The sequence below is a fragment of the Amia ocellicauda genome, chromosome 21 (assembly GCF_036373705.1).
Source record: "Amia ocellicauda isolate fAmiCal2 chromosome 21, fAmiCal2.hap1, whole genome shotgun sequence".
In the NCBI taxonomy this organism is placed as follows: Eukaryota; Metazoa; Chordata; class Actinopteri; order Amiiformes; family Amiidae; genus Amia; species Amia ocellicauda.
In genome coordinates, this window is record NC_089870.1 from 17,359,654 (window position 1) to 17,385,749 (window position 26,096).

General features: G+C 34.7%; 1 protein-coding gene and 1 long non-coding RNA gene across 3 annotated transcripts in view; one reads left to right on the forward strand and one right to left on the reverse strand.

Annotated features, from left to right (window-relative positions):
- The window catches only part of LOC136717066 (uncharacterized), a 245,287-nt gene that overhangs the window by 198,639 nt on the left and 20,552 nt on the right, over window positions 1-26,096 (reverse strand). The gene's annotated exons all lie outside the window — the stretch shown is intronic.
- The window catches only part of LOC136716881 (leucine-rich repeat transmembrane protein FLRT2), a 28,889-nt gene continuing 16,316 nt past the window's right edge, over window positions 13,524-26,096 (forward strand). The window contains exon 1 of one of the 2 annotated variants that reach the window (XM_066694290.1): window positions 13,524-13,734. The gene's annotated coding sequence lies outside the window, so the exon portion shown is untranslated. The remainder of the gene's footprint in view (window positions 13,735-26,096) is intronic. The other variant, XM_066694289.1, reaches the window with a different exon arrangement.

Consider the following 26,096-nt stretch of genomic DNA (forward strand, 5'->3'; position numbering starts at 1 on the left):
AGAAGCTGAATGAGGAGAATATGATCGTGAATAGAACACATGGTGTGTTCCTGGGCTGGGAGCTACGGGAATGTTTGTGAGAGACGGTATCATTTCATCATCATAAAAAAATAACCCTGACCTCTCATGTGTTAATATTGAAAGTGCAAGGTATAGTTAATTGTAGTGTTTGCACAAGGTGGAAGAAAACTGCATGACAATGTACCAGAGCAAATACACAAAACATGTTTTAATAATGGGAAATAAATCGCCACTCTTCTTTGAAGCTTCCTCTAAACACTTATGCGTCTCCCTAACCCTTCTGTTAGTAGCTAAAATGTTACTTACTATGGCTGCTGGAGTCCCTTGAACAATGCAATAGGTTCTAACATGTTGACTTTGTTGATACAGTGTGCCAAGTGAAAAAATAAAAAAAATAAAGATAAAAAAGGTATTGAGAGATTTATTTATTAATTTCTAAAGCCATTATATCATCTTAAATCAATGACAGGCAGAAATTAAAGGCCAGAGGAGCAGTTAGTTATTAAACACAAGAAACCCTCCTTTAATTATAGGGCAAGCATCAATGACATAAAACTGCTGTCAGCCGAACATCTCCTATCAAAGACATACACCTCTGTGAGAACTTCACGGGAATCGCTGTACTGTGACAAAGTCAGCACTTTGTTGTTCTGCTGTGTATGTGTGTCGAAGTCTAAGATTAAGTTTCCATTTCAAATAAACGCGGAGTGTAAAATGCAGATGTTTCCGTTTTGCAGAATCTGCTTTATATAAACACATTTCAGAGGAAAGAGTTTAAGAATTACAGGTCCTTTCTCAAACAAATTATTATCAGTGTAGTTATTCAGGAATGTGCTAAATAAGAGAAGAATACTATCAAAAAATAAAGCATAGATGTTCTATATCATATAGTTGCTGGGGTATAATCTGAATATGAATCATAACATTAAAAGTTAAAGTTTTCAATGTTTAGTTAAAATGAAAGGCCAAAGTTGCTCACTCATTTAAACTGTGTACATCTGGAGTTGAGAATCTCTTTTTAGAAAAAAGGCTAAAGCAAGTTTTAATAATGTAGTAGAAAAATAATTGACTGTATGTGTGTTCGGTACTGAATACACAACTTCTACAACTTAATTTAACTGGCGATGGAGGATACAAAGACGGCTAAAGCTGAGCTCTAATTCTTCACAATAATTACTGAGAAGTTTGGCAACCTAGCACTGGAGCTGAGGCAAGCAAGAATAAGAAGTGTCCTTCCTGACGTATCCGGAATTTTAAATTAAATAATATGAATTTTAATATCGTTATGTTAGCAAATATTGTTGCCTGATCAATTAAAATGCTCTCCTTGCAGTTTTGGATTTATGCATAAACCCGCAAAAAGACTAATAAAACAAACAACAACAACAACAACAAATTCTTTTGTCTTTACATTATTACTTGATTGCATTGTCAAACATTTATTAAAACTAACTTAAATTCCATAGTGATGTCAAATGAACATATCAATAAAACAAATGCACCTTTGTGGAGATGTAGTCAACAAGTGTCCTATATTTTTTTTCTTAATAATAAATGTTGTAATTATAATAATAGAAAATGTCTTAAAGTTTTGTTCTGTTTATTTGTATTGATTGTATCTGTGGGACTGCTCCCTATGAGTCAAGAGGGCAAGAAATAATCTGAATTATCAATCAGTATTTTTCAATTTCAGACTCAGGTGTTGAGTGGATGGAAAGATTATGAAGCGTCACAGTAACGTTTGCAATTTCAGTTTAGGTAAATAAATACAGTACGGCTAGAGCTCCCCGAACAGCAGACCATCTTCTGTTACACATCTCTGAGGATTCATCTGTTACTGTATTACCTTTAAAGATCTGATGTTATTCATCGTATATCTGTATTTCTCTTACACTCCCCTACCACAAAATAAATAACAAAAAATACAAAATATCATTTTATATTTTCTAAAGCTCCTGACAACTGCCAAGCTACTATAAAAAATAAAGGATGAGCATAAATAAATCAATTTATATACAGTTTGATTTATTCCATCCCACTGATAACCAGACATAGTAACTTGAAATGAAGCTTCAGAGGAAAAGATTAAAAGGTCGCTGTAAACTTTGGTCATCCATACTATCTTATTTCTATTGTATGAGATGAATCAGAACAAAAGGGACACTTCTGAGAGGCACAGCAGGAGGAAAAAAAGAACATCTTAAAATATATTCTACATGAAAGTGTTTGTTTTTGCCTATAGAAACCAGTCAGCACTATCCACAGAGTTTCTGTCTTGAACCCATCAAGATATGTGCCAGGACAGCAGATCACCCACCCTTTGTTGTGTCATGAATTAAATAATAGGTGCTTAGACTTGTTGCACAGAATCTATAGCTAAGCCTTAGACTGTAAACCACACATTTAATAGTACTCAATGTCTTATCTTTTTCTCATACAGCCCAGGATATGATTATTGATTTATGCATTGATTGAAGTGTTAACATAAGGATTTGCTCATGGTTACTAATTATAGAAGACATTTATCCCAATTCCATGGAAGACAGAGGTTGAAGACAAATAAGTTATAGCTGTGGCAATATCATTACTGCTGCTGTTATTTCATTGCTTTTTTATACAACGAAAGCCACAGATAATACACAGACTGAGGCACGCTGTTGCTTTCTAATGCATCTCAGGAGCACTTTATAATCATAAGACAAGAAGCATGCTTTTGGCCATGAAGAAACTCTCCACAGGAAGAATAATTTGATACCCTTGCAAAACACTGCCATGTGTTATGTATTCCAGCAACCATTTCCAAACATCCTACTGTTTGTGAAATCAGAGTGCCATAATATTGTGCTTTTCTACATTCCAAGCTTTGGAAGATTAATTAGAAAAACCCTGCTAATTGCATGGAATATTTAGATGGTATGGTATTGCTCTTGTACACATATTAACATCATGTTGCCATACTTCAATGTGTTTGAAAGCAGTACAAATAAGCATGTGATGCAAATCATTTTTATACAATTAAATAGAAAGTGTCTACCTGAGCCCAGAAGAAACAACTCCACAAAGCATCTATTCTGTTTTTTATTATTGTGAAAACGTTCATATAATTATGGCACATGAAGCTTGTATCTCTGTAGCACATGGCATATGTATATGTAAAGAACCTGAAAGTATATCTCTGCCTCTGCATCACATGTGTGCAGGTTAAAATCCCTGCATGGAGCAATAAATACTCCTTAATTCACTTTTTAGCGCTGGCTTTCAAGTCATGAATCATCTGAGCAGTGAAGAGTTCAGATGGACTTAGTTTATTTGTAAACCCAAACCAAACCCTGCTCATTGTGATCTGTTACTGCCAGATTTGAATTTTGCCAGTTTGGGACCCTACTGAAGACAATAAATAAGGAAGGTAATGACTTTTGTTTCTTTAAATATTAATTAAATAGCTTCATAAGACTTTACAATTGGGCTGGTTGTTGGCATAACAGAAGAGCAGACGGACGCTTCTCCGATGGTTAATGATTAGATACGGCGAAGGGGTTACAGGGAGGTAAAATTGGCTGGAATCACATGACGCAGATACCGAAGGTCCCCCTGGAAATCTATAATCTAAACACTGAATACAAGCCTCACTTTAAAAGGCTTAAACAAATAGGCCTGTCTTAAGCCTGAATGTGAGCAAAGGGAAGAATTCTTCTAATCCCCACCGGGACCAAACTGCTTTTATAAACTATCTATGTAATTTATTTGAAAGCATTACATTCCCTAAAGAGTTATAATTTATCAGTTCCTTAGTCTTAGGTGCAGACAATCCAATTTATTGTTTGTGTGGCATTACTATAAAGTTAGATGAGATTGATAAGCCAAGTGGGAAGCTTGCTTTGCTTTTAACAGGGTTTCTTTTTTTTTCTTTGGGGGAGGGGGCACTCTGTTTATTTTTAATCTTTATTTCATCTCCAGAAAGATACAGATAAGATCCTGTTGACTGTTAATCATCCTTCTGCAGTTCAGTGTTACAATCCTGTCAGAAAAGGCCTGAGAGACCAAAAAATTATAGATGGTTAGTGTTTAATATTATATAAATTTTTTGCTGCTGCTGTCCAGGGTTTCCTATACAGAAGCATTTCTCGGCTAATTGAGAATCACATGAGCGCTGACCTTCACGAGTTTTCGATACATGATATGCCTAAACCTCTTTTTAGAAATATAGTTTGTCCTTTAGCTGTGAAATGTAGAGATATATGGGGATAACAGAAAACTATTTATTTTGTGCCGTAGGAATAAAGCCCTTGCTGAACATGTGTACTACAGTGTATGTTTAATCTCACTGTTTCTCAGCTCTACAACACGTATTACTGTGCCTTTCTTGGCTGTGGGCTACCACTGTGATCGCGTGTCCACCTGTGCCTCGCAGCCACTGAACTTCTCATGAGTAATCCCTGCTTGTCTGCAGGAGACAACCACAAGGCGATTAAATCTTCCCAAACCGTGGTAGAGAAAATAAGTGTTTTTCCTCACTGAGGGTCGCTCACTCCCTTTGCTGCTTGTTACCTTCAGTCAAAAGCAAAGCTGTGATCAATCACCCTGTGAAAGTTTCAAAGCAAAAAGCAGTAGAGCTTTATTATATATATATATATATTGTGAGAGGCTGCCCCAAACTACAGTGCACTTCCGTGGACCTCCGGGGATGTATGCAAACTTCTGGGGGAATTGTGAATTGGACTGGTTGTGGGCTGGTTGTGTTTATAATAGAGAGGGACACTGTGTTCAGTTTAGGCTCGAAGAAGAACAAAGTTGATGTTGGTCTTTTTTGTTTGGATGACTAACGCACTATAAATAAATCTACGCTTTTACGCTATACCCCCACTGTGTTTCATGAAGCCAACCGTAGAGCCCTGACACCCCAACAGTGTTACAATATATATAATTAATATTATAATATAAAATGAGTGTGCGTGTGTGTGTACATGAAGCATTGCAAAATACATCAACATGCGTGATATAAATAACATATAAGAAGGTCATACAACTGAAGTTCAAGATATGGTATCAAAGTCTTACATAATCGGAAAGATGATTTAAATTTGTAAAATATACCATCCTTTAAGGTATAGGTATAACAGCTTTAGTAGCAAGTGATTTACAGTCAAAATCAGTTCTTGGCATCAGTCTGATGATAATTGTGAGCTGATAATGAACAAATGCTTTTATATGTAACATGTCACCTTCACCCCTCGCTTTCCACATCCACAAAAGGAGAAATTGTGAATAAAAACATATTCATCAATTGAAAGCTCCTTTCATGTGTAAATTAATGTTTGGTGTATTAAGGTAATTAGTACTGATTAGCCTTTTAAAACTCCCACGAAAAAGACAGTCACAAAAAGCCGGTTAATGTAGTCAGATTGCTCTTATATGGACAAGGGCGTCTGCTAATAAATAAATAAATAAATAAATAATAATAATAGTTGACATTGTATGGTAATTTTAGAAATCACATTATCGTGATCATTTAATAATGTCTGAATGGCAAAATCAATGCTAACTACTAATGCATTAATTACCATTATAATTATCATGACTAAACTTTGAAAAAGCACCTTAGTGTTTAGTGTCATGTTAATTGACTGAAATATAAGAATACATAAATAAATAATTACATGCTGCTTACACAATACAATCCCAATCAGTAAAAAAACAACCACCACTATGTATTTCAGAGTCAGATCAGAATGCAGGGACTGGTGTTTATAGCAACCTTCGGTGTCAACACTGGCAGCTGAAGAACATCAATTCTGGAAGGGAATTATAAAGACTGGGGGCAAAGATGCATTGCCCTCGTGATAATTCTCTTCCTGCATTTAATAGTCCTAGAATATTAGTTATGAGGAGAAATTAATACATTACCGTAATAGCAAGGATTAACATATCAAACGCTGCCTTTGGCACATCCTGGAGCATTTCTTTGCATAAGAATAGATAAGAAAGGCCTTTGAAGAGACCATTAAACAGCTTAAACTGTGAAGTTTTTAACCATGGGTTTTAACAAAATCCTTGTTTTGTCTGTAGGCCACACCAAGGACTCCATTACAGTAAAGCACTATTAGGAAACTGTGCTTAATATGTTTTATCTACCAGTCTGTGGATTTTGTTCATGTTTAATGTCTTTAAACAGCTCATGTATCTTTACTATTATCTCAAAACAATTAACCCATGGACTATCTGTCTTTTAAAAATAATAGGTCGAGCCATTTCCGAACCTTAATCAGCTAGATAAAGCAGGGAAGAAAACACATGCACATACAAAGAATAACAAAAATACACACATTTTCTTCTATGCTGGCATTTAATCACACTAATGCTCGGTTCTGGGGTCAACTCCAGTTTTGATTATATATTTAAAAATTAATCACTGTCCGGCTGTAATTATGGTTGGATCTTGGTGCCACTATAAATTACACTGAACGCTGTTGTATATCACTGTATATGTATACCCATATATCACGAAATGCAGAATTTAAAAATGTTTAGAAAAGAAAAGATTGAAACTTTGGTTTCTTTTGCTAAACTATAATCATCACAGCCTTTTTAGATGTTGAATATGAGTTAATGTATTAGTGTTAGAGTTTCATGTGTTACTTGCTTCTCAAGAAGTTATAATAACTTATTTCAAACCTAAGTTTCAAAGGTGTATAAAATCACCCTTATTACAAACACTGCCTTAGCAAGAGAAAACAGTGCCCTGATGCAAATTACTGAATTTATAGCAAATATATCAAAGAGGATATTGTGAATGTCATCCTGCCTACTAATTTGAGAAGGAGCGATTTGAATTATCATGAGAATAGCTCCATGTGCCACTGTGAAGACTCCAGCACGATACAAGAGAAAATAATGTTGCACAAATTCCTAATGATGTCGATTGCATGTTTTTTTTCTATTTACCCTGTTAGTCACATTTTGCAAGAAGCACATGCACGCACACACACACCTACATATAATGCAAATTCACAAGTAATGACTGTGGAAGACATTTCCACGTGCATGTAATCCCAGCCATTGTTTCTCCAGCACAGATAACCCATTTAGCAGTGAAAGGTGTAAGAAGATCAAAGCCTGATTAAAACTGATTGGGTATATCAAAAGACAAAATTAGTATAATGTAATCCCTCCCTTATCAAACATGTTTGACATGTTTCTATTACTTTGGAACATCAAATTGACTCTGTATGTTACGTTTAGGTATTACATGCAGAGGTGAGAAAAGAAGAAATAATAGGTCCACAATTTAAAGCACTGGATTTGTAAATCGAAGGTGAAAAGCAGTTTCAGTTTTCCATGTGAAAATTAACTGATATGTAAATGTACTCCATTTAACCAGTATGTTACCATGTATGTCACCTATAGGGAAACATGTTCTGGTATATTTTATTTATTCTGAAAGCTCAATTAATAAGCTTGAGCAGAAGTACAATAAAAAAGTACAATTATCGTTTTCATAATTAAATAGCAAGCATGAAACTAATATTGAGATTAAATTAAGATATTTTAATATTAATTACTTGAATATTGACTGGACTAGTCTGTTATGGACAATTAAAATATGTATTGGATACACTTTAAAACTATACTGGCCTAGACTTCAGTCTACACATTAACCTCTGATGATGATCCATAAAACTATTTCAGGTAATTGTGCCTGTTTTTTTTTATATAGTAATGTGTGCAAACTGACTAGGTTCTACATATATAATTGTATTTATTAGTTAGTTTGTTTATTAAAAAAAAAAAAAAAAAGATATTCATGGGTTTTAAATCTCTAAGCAATGGTTTTAGATTTTATGAAACAGCAGTGGCACGGGAATTTCCAAAAAGGAACAGGCAGGAAAGAGTACAATTAATTAGTCATTAACATGAAACCCCCTACTTCTCAGCTCCTTTAAGCACAATAAATGACCTTTTTCAGTACAAACCATCAACCACACTGAACTATTGACAGACCAGCCACTTTCATTCTCCTTAACAGCTATACCCTAAGAGTTCTTGAGAACTGAAAATTGAAACTAGAAAAGTATTTTTAAAGATATAAAACACGTTGCTTCCTGCTGGATCAATGTAAGATGGTTTTAAGATACTGCATGTTTTCGGTCTTAAAATAAAATCATTAATCCTGCAGGTTAGAGTTCTCCTAATTTATATTTTCCTGTGTGTTGTTGGCCAGCTAGGTACATGATTAAATGCTTTGGTTTGTTTTACTTTTTCAGACAGCATTTTTGTCTGGAACGTGCTTGCAACTATTAAAGTCAAAGGGATATACCATGTTAATAATTGTGTCAATTCAAAGTGTAGTCTGTTGTGAGCATTTCAAATGGAAAACGTGTGGAAAGCGTATACCACTGTGTGCAGAACTTGATCTTTATTCTGAAACCCAAAGCTGACATTCAGAGTTTCCTTGCGAGATAAGAATCCAAAGGACCTTTATTTCGAGTGGTCTTCAGGTTTGGCTGTGCCTTGAAAGGGATTTTTAAACATCCTTCTGAGCTCCTTGTACATTGAATCATACTGCTAACAGAATAAGTCTGATAACATTAACACCACCAGCACTGCCTGGTATTTCTGTAATAGAGGTGCTAGCTCAACTTCATATTTCTGTCTGTGTTACAGAATGTAAAATTTCTGAAAATGTATTTTTGTCAGTGGAAAATTATTTGTATGTGTAACTTTAAGATGCCATTTTTAAGCATTGAGGGTCTATTGATAAAATGCTCTGCTGTGGCTTGTTATTGATGTTTAGCCAGCAGCAGGAATGGAAAAGTCCAGTGGACTGTTATCTGGAGTGACCATGAAAGGTACTATCTAAATAAAAAGGGAAGAAAATAAAAATAAATCCATGTTCATGTGGGACTATATCTATGCAAACCTGTCTTAGGGGAATCATCGTCAGCTTTATCAAACTGATAAAATAGATTTGGCTCGTGGAAGCAAAGTTAATAAATTCATCGTCATTGTGTATCTATTGATTCTGGAACCATGGGTCACATGACACCCTTTTGTTGTGTATCAGTTTATAATGAAACAAACCAACAATGTCATTACATCCATTTAGAGGGATAATACACTCTATCTTGGTCTTGTTTCTTCTATAAATATTTAAGTGAACCAAATGGCTATCACATAACTGTCACTGTGCCTGGCTGTCCCCTTGCCATCAGTGCATATACAGTTTATAAAAGGGTGCTCACATTTACAATTCTAATAGGTGCTGTGTTTCTTAGCCAAGTTTTTACATTCTTTTATAACTCTGCGTATTTATAAGTCATGTGGTTGTAAATAGTCCAAATATCATTCAAGAAAATTCAAAAGAAAGGGAGAAATTAGAAACAAAAAAATAAAATCTGATCCAAATTAAATTGAAAAGAACGAAATATACAGCACTTGGCAGAACTGATAAGGAGGAGCATAAAACCATAAAAAATACATTGTGGCCAGGCACACAACTCCCAGTGCAGACTGTGACTAAAAATTTAATAACGCATCTATTGAAAATTTGATCGTGTAATGAGTTCCAGATTTGTAATGGCTGTGGGCACAAAGCATTTTGAACCAATACTCAACCTAAAGAGGAGGATTCAGAAAGCAAAGCCATTGTTATGTTTGGTGTTCTGCAGCCACTTGGGGCTAAAGATTAATGTGCACAAAATAAATAATGGCCGTTCAATATTTTCTATGAACCAACCAAGCAGATACATACATTTTCCAAAGCGAATTTCCAGCTCCTGCAACAGCTCCCTGACTCACGTAATGTTTACAATAATAGCAACTGCACAATTATCGGTCATGTCCAAGTTAGATCCAAACCGACGTCAGCGTAATGCACGATTTTGATATCATTATTAAACCATAATTTATGATAGTCCCTTCTCAGTCTTTGACGTTGATGGTTTGTGGTTAGAGGAATATTTATTATGACGGGTGTGGTGAAAATGCAAACATAACTTCTTTGGAATAAAGTATAATCAAATATTGGTACATCCTGAACTTCAAAATACATGAAAAGTAGTTGATTCTGCATGGTGTGTACATGACTAATTATTTTGTGACAAAACTAGCAATAATGATATATATGTTACTGGATTTGTTCCTTCTTAGGTCATAGAGAAATCATATCACTGATTATTATTATTAGTAGTAGTAGTATTTGCACTTTGAGATTGTTTCGGACATTAGCAAAGTCCAAAAATAGGTCTCGTATAATAATTTCACTGTCTCTAGTGAAGTATTGCATGGTCACTAATAAAGCATCCCAGTTACTTCTGCTTATGAAGCTTTTTGAAGCCAGATCCAAATTATGCAATTATCCTATATCCAAGCCACATATAGTTATATTTGAAAAAGGCACACAGGGAGTTGGGGGCTTAATGTGAAGGACCTATTGCCATAATTTTAAACCATGTTTTGTCATTTACTAATATATATACATATTAGTAGAGCCATTAAATTAGTTTCTCATAAAATTGTTTAGACTTTCAGATCCATTAAAAAAAAAGATACATGTAAAACTTAGTGCATTATATTCAACACCCTCCTTTAAACGTGTAATCGTTTATATTTTGGAAGTGTCTGTCTAAACTTTACCAGCTCCATCTTCCATTAAGACATTGGGGCAGCCAGAATAAAATGCATCTTTTATTTATTTATTTATTTATTAATTTTAGTATACGCAAGACAACAGTATTTATAGTTTGCAAAATAATCCAAACCTAATTGTTCATTATCTCTGTGACAAATGGATTTCTGCGAACACAAGGGCATTCTAATGTCTCAGTTGGCCATCCAGAAAGAAACAACCCATTAAGCATTTTAGAGAATTGTGCCCAGTGTGTTTATATAAGCATTTGTGCCTTAAGTATATGTGTAGAATATGCCAGTGTAAAACTGGTGAAGATATATATTGATAGTCACAAAGTTAAGTGATTAGAAAAAATAATCTCTTTCATCTTACTTGAATAGAAAGCAAGAGACGCATTAAGTTGATTCACGACCCCATTTGTACTCTTATCGTAGTGGCTTGATAGACCACCAGGATGTAGCCTAAATGTGTTACTGCCATTTTCCATGACCTTACTATGGAAGATACAAATGGCTAATGTATTGTTTATGTATATATAGATATATAGCATAGTTTAGGACCTTTCTGATTTCAAGTCAGGTTGCACTGGATATAGATTTAAGTATTTTTATTTAACTTACTGTGGAGTGGACTGTTTGCACACAAACACATTTATTTCTATTAGTCCACCAACATGTTCATAATATGTTTTTGAATGTGACATTATATAGCATTTTAAATTGTATTTGACAATAATAGTAATTAAAATAATATCATCATCTAACTGGATTCCAAGCTATTATACTATTAGGCTATAGTGATGAGAGATCTTTAAATTATCTTTTGTCCATTTTTGGTTACACTTTAAAAATATTTCTGAACATGCTTCTACTCTCGCTTCGGCAATTAGATATATTTTGTAACCAGGCAGTATCTGTACCCATTTACTGCTTATCACCATAACAACCTGCTGCTTTTATTTTAAATCCAATTGAATGCCATCTGCAGTAAGAATAAGCTTGGATTTACCTCTTGGGGAAAAAAAGAAAAGAGGTTCGAACATTATCGCTATGTAAATGAGTGGAGGCATAATCTAGTGGAGAAGATCACAGTCGGACTAATTCTGTTAAAGACCGTTCCTCTTCTCCTGCTCGCCTATTAATTGCACTTTTCAGATGTGCTCTGCTGCCGTGAGGGAGCAGGGAGTGTGTCAGAGTGACTGGGGTGGAATTGCGCTGCCAAGATGGTTACTTAGAAATCTGTAACAACACTATGTTTGAGACATGTTGCAAGTAATGAACATGCAACCTACTTAAAGATGCGGTCACATACCATACAACAGGCTCAAACCCCACTGGATTATATGACAGTCATGTTTAGGGTAGGAGGTCAGAAGTTCAAGACATACGCTCCTGTGTTTGTGATACGAAGATAAGTCCCACAAGAAAGATGTGAGTAAAACATGATTCAAACAGTCAAACAAATGCATTCAAATTAAATAACTGCCTTAACTCATTTTAAATTACTGCTGTATTATCATTGTTAAATCATTGTTACTTCAGATCAGTATTATACATAACGTGTCTTTCAGAAGCACAAAAAGGAGAGCGCCTAATTGCCCCTGAGGATATTGCTTAACAGTAATTTAAAGAAAACCATTAGGAATAGGGCAAGAAATCCAGCAGCATCTCAGCCAAGGAATTGGGAAACACTTATGGAAAAAACAAGTCATTTGAAAACCATCTTCCTACTCTTGAGGAATGAGCTGAGAGGGCGTGTCAGTAAAGAGACTCCTCAGTTCAAACAAACAACATAAATCCCTAAGAAAAGAGACATCTTGATAGAAAAATGTGCAGCTTCGTGTTGTCTATGTCCACTTTTTAATATCCTCTAATGATTCTGGAATGCTGGTGTTTTGTTCTTCATTAAGCTTTGGACACTTTTTTGACCCACCTTCATAAAAAAATGTATACAATGCAACCATGTGTTATTTTACCATTTATTCACTGAGATGATTTTATTACTCCACAAGTAAGTGAACTTGTGGCGTGAGAAAAAATAAACATCGCTCTATGAACTTGACCAATACAGACAAACACGGTCACACACTAGGTATATGTTCAGATCTGTGATGCTGATTTAAATGTGCTTTCTCTGGAACTGTTTATTGAATTCCAACAGACACTTAAACCAACAGCTTTCCTATGTCAATGGAAGATTGTTAAAAAATGATACGAGTTTCTTTCATTGCTGTGCTAATGAACAGACACGGTCACTTGATCTGAAAGAACTTATGCATGCATTATATAGGAGTACACGGACAAAGGAAACTTTCTAAAGCAATAACATTATTTTGGTTAAGAACCAGAAAGAAAATAAGCTTAGATAATTATTCCCAGTTGTTTTTCTCTTCTTTTTTTGCTGCTTCAATGGGGAAATGTATTTCCTTAATACTTAGAGTCGACTAACATCTCCAACTAAAATATAAGCTCACATTTTCCTATTTATTAAGATTAATGGTTGCCAGCTATGGACAAAATGGGATAAAGTTATTCAATTTACAAAAAAAAAAAAAAAAAAAAAAAAAGTCTGAATATCACATTTTAACTCCCTTAATCTGCATGCAAGTCCTGCGGCCCGGAGTCCCCTGTAAAGCTGCGTCTGCTGCAGCTGTCTTTAAGAGCGCTCTTTATTTCTACTGTTCATATGTTCAGCACTGAGCTGGCCTGTTGCTCGTCCCTTTGTTCTTTAATCCTCCTGAACACGCCTGACAGCTCCTGGCCTCTGTAACCCGATTCCACCTGTGAGCGAATCATTAGAAGTCTGGTTTAAAAAAAGACTGCTGGTCGAGGGCAGGCGGGCTGTCTGACAGGGAAGGGTTAAATTACACTGAGACAGAGAAAACAGTGAGGTGTTGATCTCAGTGAGTAGGCGTCTGTAGACGCTCCGCAGTGCTAGCATTGCTCAGTTCAGTTCCAGTTGCTGGAAAAGTTAACAAGTTGTTCACCTTCATTTGAAGAGCAGCCCCAGGATTTCTCCTCAGCCCTGCATGGTCATTCACTGGGATCAGTTTACTAATCTCATTTTTCCCAGCCACCTCTTTAAAGGTAAGCGCTACTCTTGTAATTGGTCAGTTAAGTGAAATTTGATAAAGTGAAAATGGGGAAAACACTTTGCAAACCAAAGAGGTCAACCAGGCAGTGCACTGTGTTTATGTTTGTCCTTTACCTAGCAATAACAACTACAACAAAACAGATTACTATTACTGCAAATAATGATAATGAAACTATTAACTGAATAAGTACAAGTGGAAAATGCTATTTATGTGCTTTGGATAACAAAAAGTAACTGGAGGCAGGAATCACTATTAAAACTTTAATTGTTAGGTGTCCTGGAATAACTTGATATCCAAAATAAATTATTGAGGGATTGTCATGTGTCATATATACACATATACACGTGTGCGCGTGCGTGTATGTGTATTTACCAACATCAAAAGTGATTTTCAAAACCATTTCATAACAAGTTGTTAGTGGATGGAAATGAACCACATATTTCTGAAAATAAAAACTGCAGTTAACTGCCTGTGTTTCAGCCACTTACTTTTATGAAGGGTTTTCGATTATAATGGATTTCAAGTACTTTTTAATACTGGGTTACATTACATTTTTTATGTTCAAGCGCACAAGTTTTAATTGTATAATTTTACAGCATCCAATGAGCTGGTGCAGACAGATGCAGTAACTACCCAGATCAATTACATGAATGGATTGACACAAAACTCTGTTGTTCCTGGTGTCTGAAAATACCAAGATTTGTCAAAATAATCAAACAGTATAAATGTCAGTGGATAAGACATTTTATTGTAAAGAATGAAAAAAAGTAAAGGAACAGATTCTTATTTTCTCACTACTAACACTAACATGCATTTAATAATAGTAAAAAATAAAAGTACATTGTAATAAGGGGCATCATCAGGACCTTGCCATTTCAATGAGCATAGCATCATTCAACAACTAATGAATGCACTGCTAAATAGTGCATCACATTTGTAGGTGTATGTAGTGTAGTTATAATTGGCTTTTTACTTGTTTTAAAAGAATATACTACAATGAGAGCTGTATTTAGTCTTTCATACATGTATTTAAAAAGAGAATATGCACTGTCATGTTTTCAAACTTTCCTCACATAAAGCATTATTCATTGAATGTGTTATTTTGGTTATATTTTGTATTTAAATATTATATATGATAATGTTAGGCTTGAAAATGTACAACACCATCTTTTACTGCTTGGTTTAATTATAGTGACTAAAATGAAATGGTACATACGCGACTGATAACTAAATATCAGGATCTAATTATGTATTTAAGTAAATTACACATTTATAATTGTTTCAAATTAACTCCAACCATGTGCCCATACAATTACTAATTCATTACGGTATTACATAATTTGAATAAAAACTGTAAATCAAAGCCTGTGTCTTTGAGGAGGGGATATACCACAGTAGTCAGTATTTTTACAATTGTGATCATGTTGAAATAACTAGCTGCGGAGATAACAGTTTTAATATTGGTTGAAGCTGACAGGTGGCAGACTAAAATAATACAGCTGCCTTTGTGAATAGTTGTCGATTTGCCAGATACATATTTATAGGCCGATTGTTTCATTTTATATCTAGCTCCCACACTGTGAGATGCATCTTGATCTCCTGTTTGCATCTCACACCAGATAACATAACACAGAGAGTTTCCTTGCATAGGAAATAGTTTAAAGTGGGACTCGGCCTGGAGGCACAGCTAAAATATGCAGGAAGGACAAAATGTAGCAAAATGAAATGGAGAACAAGCTGTGGCATGTTCCGATGATATTTTATTACATCCATAGTTGAATTACCTTAGTTACAGGCAGCAACTTTTCTCACTGTTTCTCAGCATTAAGGGGATGATTGCTCATCCATAGCTCGCTCAGCGGTGTACCAGTTAGGGAGCATTTATGTTGAGTTCCCATGCACATATAACGTATTCAAGGTATCTAACAATCAGTGCTAATAAGACATAGCAGCTAATTATGCCCCTTTCCATCAAACAAGTAGATTCGGACGTGAAACTATACTCTTACTCTTATACTTTCTCAGGGCACTAAATTAGACTACTTTCTCAGAATGAAAAATGTGCTTGAATGTAACGCGCAGACTGAATAATAAATAAAACCCATCACAGAGAAACCATTAAGTGGACCAGAAGAGGACAAAAACAACAACCAAAACAATATTAAACAATATTTGTAATTATTTAAAGAAAACAATTCCATCCCAGAAGTTGTAAAAATGCTATCAGATTACGTATTTGTTTGTTGGCTAAAGCAGGCCAATCTGGTCAGTATTCAATGGATTCTTCTGGTAAAAAGTTAGTTTATGGACATCATAGACATGTCTAAACTTGTAATGGGAAAAAAAAATGTATTTATGTATTTTAAGCTTTAGTAAAATGTTCTGACTTCATTTAGTGTCTGTATTTGCAAAAGTCTGTACTTTCTCTAGTGAAATATAATGTATAATCAATGCTGTATAAGACTATTCATAAATTGTTGGATTTAAACTAAATTAGATTTTACAAATTTGAATATAGTTTCTCTCCAACAAAAGACATGTCTTTAAAATATACTTTAGTTTTACTTACAATAGGGCATAGACATCTATTCATGGAAATATTTACTGAAGTGTTAAATCTTTATGTTAGACCTTATCTGGGTTATTAAGACGAGGAATACCTTTCTGGGTTCTGGTTTTTAACTTCAAGTATTTAGTGGCATTGTGGCATAAAAACTGAGAACATAAAGTGCTTCCTAGCGGGGGATGAAGCTTTTGTAGTTTATTATTCCAAACCTAAATTATTTTTCAGACAACTGAACATTTATCTGTCTACCTCCTACTGTGACTAACCCTTATAGATCATTCGTAGTAATCCATTAACTTTATTTTTTTTTAAGAAACATAAGAAGGCACATGGTGAAGCAGCCAACATCACATTAGTTTTGTTATAAAGAGAAAAATAATAAGGCTCCACTCTTTTATAGACCGTAAATATTTGTTTTTATATGACCATATTTAGAAAGCAATCCAATATGTTAAACATTTGCTATTACTGGAGAATGCACTGTGCTCATTTTCATGTTCTGGCTTCAAAAAGCTATTATCATTATTCAATGCGACTAAATTGATTTTAATTGTAACTGTGGAAAGCATCTTTGTGGTATATTCTGGTCTATTTCATTGTTTAACACAGAAATCAGCCACTATACACACCCTGTTCATGCCCGAGTCAGGGGGGCATTTCTGTTTACTGCAAAAGTCACAATCAGCTAATTTATTGTGAATCAAAATCCTGAATGGCGGATTTTCTTCTATTCATTAGAGATTAAACCTTCCCCTGTCTCTCTCTCTCTCAATATGGCATTTCAGTTTGGTTCTATTTTGTTACACATTAATAAGAAAACTTTCACTGCCCTACTGTCAGACACATTAATCCTTTAAATTATATGCACTGGGAACAACGCAAGGTTTAAAAACTTGTTTATGCAGAAGTACCCTCGCAAAAAACTTTTTTTTTTTTTTTTTTTTTTTTTTTTAAACCTTTGGCTTAACACAGCACTATATATTAAAACAGATACAGATACGTTGTGGGTTTCAGAAAACACCAGTATTCATAATTGGATGTTGTACAGTTGTAAGGTGTGACATGTAATCAGTAGATCTCATCTTAATGCCTCGAGCCACAAGACACGAATGCTGGTTAGACTAACGAGGACAGACACCGATTTCCATGAGCAGAACAAAAACGGAGCTGGGTTCATTTGTTTTACTATAGCAGCGCCATGCAGGTTTTCGACAGAGTTTGCAATCATTGAAAGCTGTTGAATGTGGGCATGAACTTAAGAGACATCATTCTTTTAGATATACAGAATAGGTAAGGGTCACTCATAATTCATAATTGAATACAAATGCATCAATAAATAAAAGCCACAAACTAATCACACCAACAGGAACAGACAGAATGTGAATAGTATTTAAAAGCCTTGGCCTGAGTATCAGTTCATGTAAAGATGTCCTTTTATATCACCATGTGGAGATAATTATACTGACAGCCTGACTCTTCAACCCCAGGAAACATTTCCCTCAGTGTGAGAGGGGATTTGAAACTGATGATTTTACTCCCACATTTTGTTGTTGTCTTGTTTATTCATCTGTTAACCAGACCCACACATGCTCACACCTCAAACATGGTGCGCTGCCAGACTACAATCCCATCCCCTGTTTAAATGTTTAAGTGTTGTAAACATCCATTCTAGACCAGTTCCTTCCTTGGAATCAGCTGATGTTATTGAAACGGGAATGAAAAAACTAAAGAAAAACCATCTACTCCACTCACCAAACTACATTCCAAGTTCATGTTTTGCTTTTGTTTATTTTAAATGAAAAAAACGTTGTCATGTTGTTGGGCTGTATCTTAAAAGGTTAACTTATCTATACTGATGTTGGTTATGTGCTGTATTTTATCAGCCACCTCTCAAACAACCAAGGCATTTGTAAAAATACCACGTTTCAGAGTCCTTCTCCTCCCTACCTAAGGATAGTTCAATACATGGCAACAACATTTTTCCCATTTGTTCAGCTGGTTGCAGACAGGATTAAATGGCATGGAAATTCACGGGGGAAGAGCATGCTTTAAGGGTGCCCCACATCCTGCACAAGAGAGAGTTGAATTTCAGACCCTCAGCAGATCGCCTAGCAATTGCTTCCTACCATAATTTATTATGGCAAAAGCAAAGATTCCAGGGAATGAGTCAGTTTGTGTTGGCACTCCCAAACAAAGGCTCAGTGCAACATGATTATTTTTAAAGGTTGTATCAATTGTGAAATTATTCCTGCAAGCTTAAAATGATTCAATAATGACTGTAGGCACAGACTGTTTCACCTTCAGCAATCCAAGCCTCTTTAATTGAACTAAAACATATATGTAAACATATATATACAGTATCTAATGATGAGTTTCAAATCTACAGCAGTGAGTCAAATAGTTTTTTGTACATTTCAAGGACATTGGCCTATATTCATCAAGGGTCTTACACCAATTCGCTATTTCTCACTATTTTTCTAACACGAATAAAAGTACAAATAGGCTGCAAAAAGAGTGAAAAATGATCCACTCATACAAATCATATTTGTAATAAACAGTATGCACGGTGACGTATGTATGTTAACTTTAATTTGTATTTTATTCAATACAGAAAAAGTGTTGGAAATAGCAAATTGGTGGAAAACACTTGATGTATATACCCTAAGCATAGCAGCTTAGTTTAGTCTGTGTGTGCTGGCCATTGTAAGGTAAGTTATTCTATATAAAACAAGCTGAAATCTCTGAAATAAAAATCTCTTTGGATTTTATTTCAGATTTTTGATTTATAAAACAAACAAAAACCCCTTGCAGCTCAGAATCTCTCAAGTCTTCAATCCATAATGTTTCTACAGTAAGCACGAGGGCAACTTAACATGCCATAAATCACCTGTTTACAAACCTGTGTCAATCAAACTTGATTTTTTAAAGGACCCCAGGCTGATATACTGCAATGCACCACGAAGATGAGAATTAGTGCTTTCTTTTATCGAAAAGGAAAGTGCTCTTGTTAATAACAGTTGTTTCAGTAATGCAACCTTTCCTCATGATGGAATGGACAAGCCAGAGTCACTGTGACATAATATATAGTCACTTCTTTAAGCCTTGCACTTTTAGGGAACGGGCCCATTAGAGTGACTGTAAGATTTTGCAGTAAATTATGACATTGGGGGGTCAAGCACTTTCAATTTATATACAGGTAATGCACACTCACAGAAATGAAGACTTGAGTGCAGTTCTCACACTGTTTGCAGTAATGCCCCAGATAGGCAAAGCAGTTTGGGCCCTTACACAGAAACAGAAGCATGAAGAGCCATTACATTAAAGACATTTCCTGTGAACTGGAGCAAATTAGCTTGAATTCCTTCACGGCTCTCTGTAAACTGATAAGAAGGAATAAACAGCTAAGTTGAAAATATTAAACGCACATGTCTTGCGATGCCTAATTCTTCTTAGTCTAATTAGTCAATTTCTTCAGAACAAATGCATGCATTGACATCAGAAACTCCACTTCTTATGCCATATTTGTGTCTGAGGTTCTAGTTTCAATTCATTGGCAATATTGGTTTTATAAAGACGTTATTGTATGCAAAGGGTCATCTAAACATATTAAAAAATAAATCATGTAGCATTCCCATATTGTTCATATTATACTGCACAGCCCATTTTAATCAAATCAATACCACATATTATTTTTGACCTAACCCTCTTTCCCATGTGTTTAATGGCTGTGGGAAGACTAGAGCCAGCAGATTATAATCATTTAAACTGCTTATTCTCCTTTTTAAAAAGAAAAGTTACATCTAAACGGGAAATAGCCAATAACATTTGTATTAATTTTCAGTTTACAGGTTACACCTGGGGAAAAAATTTATGAAATTCTGAAACATTTCAATGAAGAATATTGATTGTTGATACACATGTAATGTTAAATTATTTGATACCTCATTTACAAAAAAGTTGCCTATGTACTGGAAAGCCCGACCATTGGTTACACAAGACCACATATTAAACCCTGCTACAATTTATTTTAGATGGAACAAGAACAGAATACTGATAAGTAAAGCATAAGAAGTTGTAATGAATTTGTAACAAAAAAAAAAAAATGCTGTGCCTGTACTGCAATAATCAGGTCTTCCCCAATTGTGATGAATAGACGGAAGTATAAATGTTTGTCTGTGGAAGTCTACAGCATGATGATGAGGTTGCGGTGTTGGCAGCCCTTGGCAAGATGCCTTCAAGTCTTTGGAAATCTTTTCGAATATGGCTCATTAGCAATTCTCTATTACACATTGTTCTGCAAACAATACGATAATTTCGCTTCTATTTCAATGTTGTTCTAGAAGTTACTCACATGATTGCAAGAAAAACATTTTCTCTAAAGCAGGGTGTTAACGTTTACCTGCCTTGTTTATGTGTATAATGTGTATTAAAGAGAGAGAGATAGAGAGAACAGTTTTTGCTTGCTTTTGCTAGTTAAGTGTCATTGCATAAGCCAGCCAGCATATTACATTTTGTTCAAATGAAAATACTTTCAATACATGTTACAATTTAGTGAGGCTATAGTGTTACTTCTGTTCTACACAAAAAAGTAGAACAAAAATTGATAAAATAAGATTGTACTATACAGTGAGATATAGTAAAATCTATCCCTATATTGGGAAATTATTAAATCATGGCAGACAAAAAGTGTAGTTCTAGTAGCTATTACATTTGTTCAGACTTTATGGCCTTTACAACTACTTCCAAAAGTGTTCTCAGTTCTCCAGTTCTTTCCATTGAATGACACGTGTTAAGCTTTAGACACATACTCAATCCTATACAGAACTAAAGGACTTTCCACTGGATTGAAAGCCATTATAGCTTCAAACACAGCTTTAAAAGCCTCTAATTATTCCGTTTTTCACAAATCTCCCTTCCCACAAAACCTCACTACAACAACAACATAATGATACAGTAAATGTTACATTTAATGTGGTAGGAGCCTCTCAACATAATTAAAAAGACGACAATGGCGTGTAAAATGTTAAAATATCAGTTTCCACTTCTTAAAATCAAATCTAAGCCAAACGTGTTCAATTTTAGAGGATCTGACTTATTCTTTAAACAATAAGCACAACAGATTTATTTAGGTACAGATTCCAATATTTGCTCCCCTATTTGATCTGAAAGTAATGTACATTTTTAAAAGAAAGTAGTTGTATTATTTGATACATAAAACAAATGCCTCTAACTTGTATTCATATTTAGAACACATCATGTTAGTTAAATACATTTAAAAACAAGTTAATGAGGCATTAGAATAATAATGTTTCTGAGACAGATAAAATTGTAAGATTGAAATCCTGTTGTCACTTAAAATGCAATTAACCAATGTTCATGTTTATCCTGTAAAAACATGCCAATTATGCTGGAAACATGCATGTAAACTGTCAAATGTGTTGGATTTGAATAAACTTAATAAACAAAGGCAACATTTCCAGGCACTAAATGCCACTGGTATTTACTTTTGCCAATGAATCAAATGAGAAGTCTCCGGTATCTCAGCTCTGAGGCTCATGTTATAAATCTGAAATAATGAGGTAGTGCGATTCGGCCTTATTGTCTAGTTCCTCCGGTGGAATCCATGCTTCAATTAACATGTCTGATCTATACAGTAGGTGGGCACTTTTTTTGTTCGTCACTTTTGTTGATGATTAAAATGCGATTGAGTGGGCAGTTCAGCCAGCCGTAAAAAATGACCAAACTAGTAGAAAACCTAGGCAAGTGTGGAAGAAAAAAAATAAATCATGACAGATGCTATGGAAACTCTTAAGATCATGGGAACATACATCTCTGCCCATTAAATTTACACACACAGTCATTTTGGAGCGATGTCAATCCAGGTCACTTCTTCATCAGCGAGGCCATGCATATTAATGAAAGCACAGTGGCGCGATTGGCCTTTATACAGAACACTAGTGAATATTTGGCTACAGGGAGTAAATGAGGAAAAAGAAAAACTGACATGAATGGCAAACAGTAGTTGCAGGTGGTATTATAGATTCCTACTTCAATTCAACCATATTTATTTATTTATTTGCCCATATAATTAAATAGTCAAAATACAGCTTATTAGATTGATAAATAGGGTTTGAATTTCCTTTTAAATGACTGCAGGGAATTTATGTTGAGGAAAATATTGTATTCTGTATATTTATTTATTTATTGTCATTTGTTTTCACCCATTGTCACACAAACATATGTCTCAGTTTAAATTGCTCAGATTTCTAACCACATAAATCCTAACATTCAGTGATGTACAGTACTGGGCTGTGCTATATACTGCGGAGCTGCCTGGTCTCAACATGCCTTTGATGCCTGCAGTCACTGAACACATACTGTATATCCGTGCGGCCTATGTGCAAATACTATAAAGAAGTCATTGATAAAAACAAGTTCGTCTTGTTATAACCTATCAGTAAACCTGGAGTACAGCCAGCGTGCGACTCCTGGGGCATTTTCCAAAAGTTACAGGAGTGCACTAAACTCCAGAAAATATATTTCTTCAGTAAATATCCAGTAAAAAAATCCTACATTGATTAGACTTATACAATACTATGATTAGTCTATAATAACTAGTAGACAATTTGGTTAGTGTAGTGTCTAAAACTTTTTGTTTTGTTATATACTGTAGGTGTTGGATGGAGTTCTTGTTCAGTTCAATGTTCAATTCGTGTGTTTCTGTGAACACCCTCAAAAATATATATTCAGCAATCTCCAGCATTCTTGAACACAATGTGGTCTTTTAGCCATTTATGCCAAGTGCTTAGAATATATTGATAGATCATCTCAGTGATATCCATTTGGTCTTTTCAAGCATAGTCACCGTAAATTAATAATGGTCAATGTGGTTTAGTTTATAATCTGTAGGTATCAACGAGAAAGGAAATGTCTGGTGGCTTTTGTTTCTTTGATCATAGTAATTAACCCGAAATGCCACAAGATGAACTGCAAATGCAGTAAAAACTGACCCATACAAATTATAGAACACTTTAAAGCTCATATGTTTTAACGCTAGAATCCCTTTTTGACCTTGGCCCTTTTTGGTAGATATGAAACAGCAAAATGTCATAAGTTAGGCCTGTAAAAAGGTAATTTTGCCTTTCAGAGTGAAGTTAAGCAGAAGGATATTAGCCATATGTGATTAATTTGCAGCGGTATGCTTCAATTAATCTGCTGAGGGTGGCAGACGTTGGTATTCAGCCCAGTGCCACCCGCAGAAGAATTATCTTTCTGGGTATGACCCACTGCTAAATAATTAGAGCAGAAAATATTTTTTTTTAATATATATTTTACATCACAATAATTCATTACCCTACTTACTTACATGCTTTCTGCCAGGAATAGTTCTAGAAGTAATCTTGTTTTTATGCGCCCACCATTTTTCATTTATTATTAAACAGAATATATAGAATGTTAATGGCAATAATCACAATTTATTCCTATACACTGACAACCGACTCTTTGGGACACATATTCCAAACATGTGGAATATAAAGAGGCCACGACACCGACTGCTCAACAAAGCAACCAGATGGGACTACAGATTGGAAAGAGGTTTATTGCCTCAATGACCCCATGTGGAATAATAATAAATAAATAAATACATAGATCAATAAAAAAAAAATACACAAACTATTTTTGTCTTACTTACTCTGGCAACTTCGTGAAGCCTAATCATTTCATGTAGATTTTTAAATTGTATAATTTAGATTTGATTTTATTAATTTTTATCGTTAGTCAAAATCAGTTATATCGATATACATCTATTAAAAAACACGTACTGTTTTTCTGTGATTTCTCCTATACCTACCCCTCCTTTTAGCACATAGGACTTAACTGGATTATGTCTGCACTTGTTGGCTCATTGTATTAGGATGTTTGCTCATTGTATTTTGTACTTATTGTATCACTGCAGCTTGTTACGCTGTTTAATGTATTTATTGTGTAAACTATAAATCACCCTGGATTACGGTGCCTGCTAAGAAATAAATCAAACTAACAAAGTAATTAAATAATAATAATCGTCTAATATTAGAATACTTACTGTATCTGTGCTTATATCTTGAATTAAACCGAAGTGACCTTTAGATATATATATTTTTTCTCCAATTCTTTGTGTTCTTAGATCTTCTTACCACAAAGAAAAGAAGATTCCATATATCCATCATTAATTGAGTGGTTTCTATCACATTGTATTGTTCAGGTCCATTTTTCCGATGTTTTCAACAGCTTTCTGATAGGTCCCTAATGAACAAGCACTCATTATAAAGAGCACAAGAGAACCTGGGCAAGTGCAATTAAACTGCAATTGGCGTCATAGAAAGAAAAAAAGAAAGCTGTAAAGATTATCGTGTAAGACTGTGGTATAAAACCAAGTTATTAAATGCTGGAGATTTTATATAGTACAATTATTAAACACACCTTGGGAATTATGAGCTGAATTTGGACTAGTTTCTCTGCTAATTACAAAAGTATGCAAACCTTTAACATTCCTTAACTGAAACCGAATACACGTCCCTATGTGGAGAACTAATATTTCAAATGCAACATAAATACTAATAGTGTTCAATTAAAACTTCATACCTGAGGTCCTCAGATTAATGTGAAAAGAGCTTAATAAAGCTACTGTTTTATGTTTTACCGAAAGAGATAATTAAATGTCATGCAGTATCAAAAAAAATATATTGCTTAATTAACAAATACATAGTTAAAACTCTAATTGTCTTGTGATTTGAGAACATTATTATTATGTCTTTTGACACTGATAGTATCAAGGCTTAGGTGTATTTAGAATGACTTGCACATTAGTATGTCTTTATTTATGAAAGAATTATGAGTCTTTCTTGTATTATATTTGATCTCCAATATGTCACATACAAACTTAATCTTTGGTATCGTAAGTCTCTGTCCTTTGGATGTGTAGAACCCACAAAGTTGAAATATCCCCTGACTTGTCCTTTTCCCGGGGGAGGCACACCCACAGGATAAGAACCCCTGCCCTCGATGAACCAAAGATAAATCCTTCACACTGAGTGCTTTGGTCTTAACTTGGGGGAGGGTTAGAGAGGATTGGAGGGTCACAGGAAACCACTAAGAACATAAACAACGTCTTCTACCCTCCTATCCATTTAACTTCTGTGTGACACTTGAGTTACCAAATATATCAGATGGTATGGCTCATCATATGACATTCATATACATATATTGTATAGTTTCGGTTGTTTGTGTTTTGGCATTGGGGCATCTTTTCTTTATTTCGATTTTAGGTTAGGCTACACCTAATTAAACAACAAATAGCTACATTATTTTTCCTTTTTAATAACTGTTAATTTTCTTACCATACTCTTAGGCTATAATGTGTGCAGCACAGATAGAAAATTACGAAGAACCTACCTCAGTGTAGTTTTGTGTTTGCTGGAAGCCCCTTGTGTCTCTCCAATGGGGATATTATCAAATACTAATTTTGAAATTTGCATCTGGCAGTTTTAGTTAATCTAGACTTTAATGTTTCACACAATAAAGGAATCTATAGGTTTTATATTAAGGTCTAAAGCTTTGTGGTAGTAGTGTTATAATAGGAAAAAGAGAGAATAGGTGTAAACACCATGGGAAATGTCTGTTTTAAACAGATGGATTATTTAATTTAAATACAATTCTTCTGCAACCCTGCTAATTCACTGACACGCTAAGGAATTGTGATCTTAGTCGGAAGTTCATCAAGTTCAGGAAATGGGGTCATAATGCAA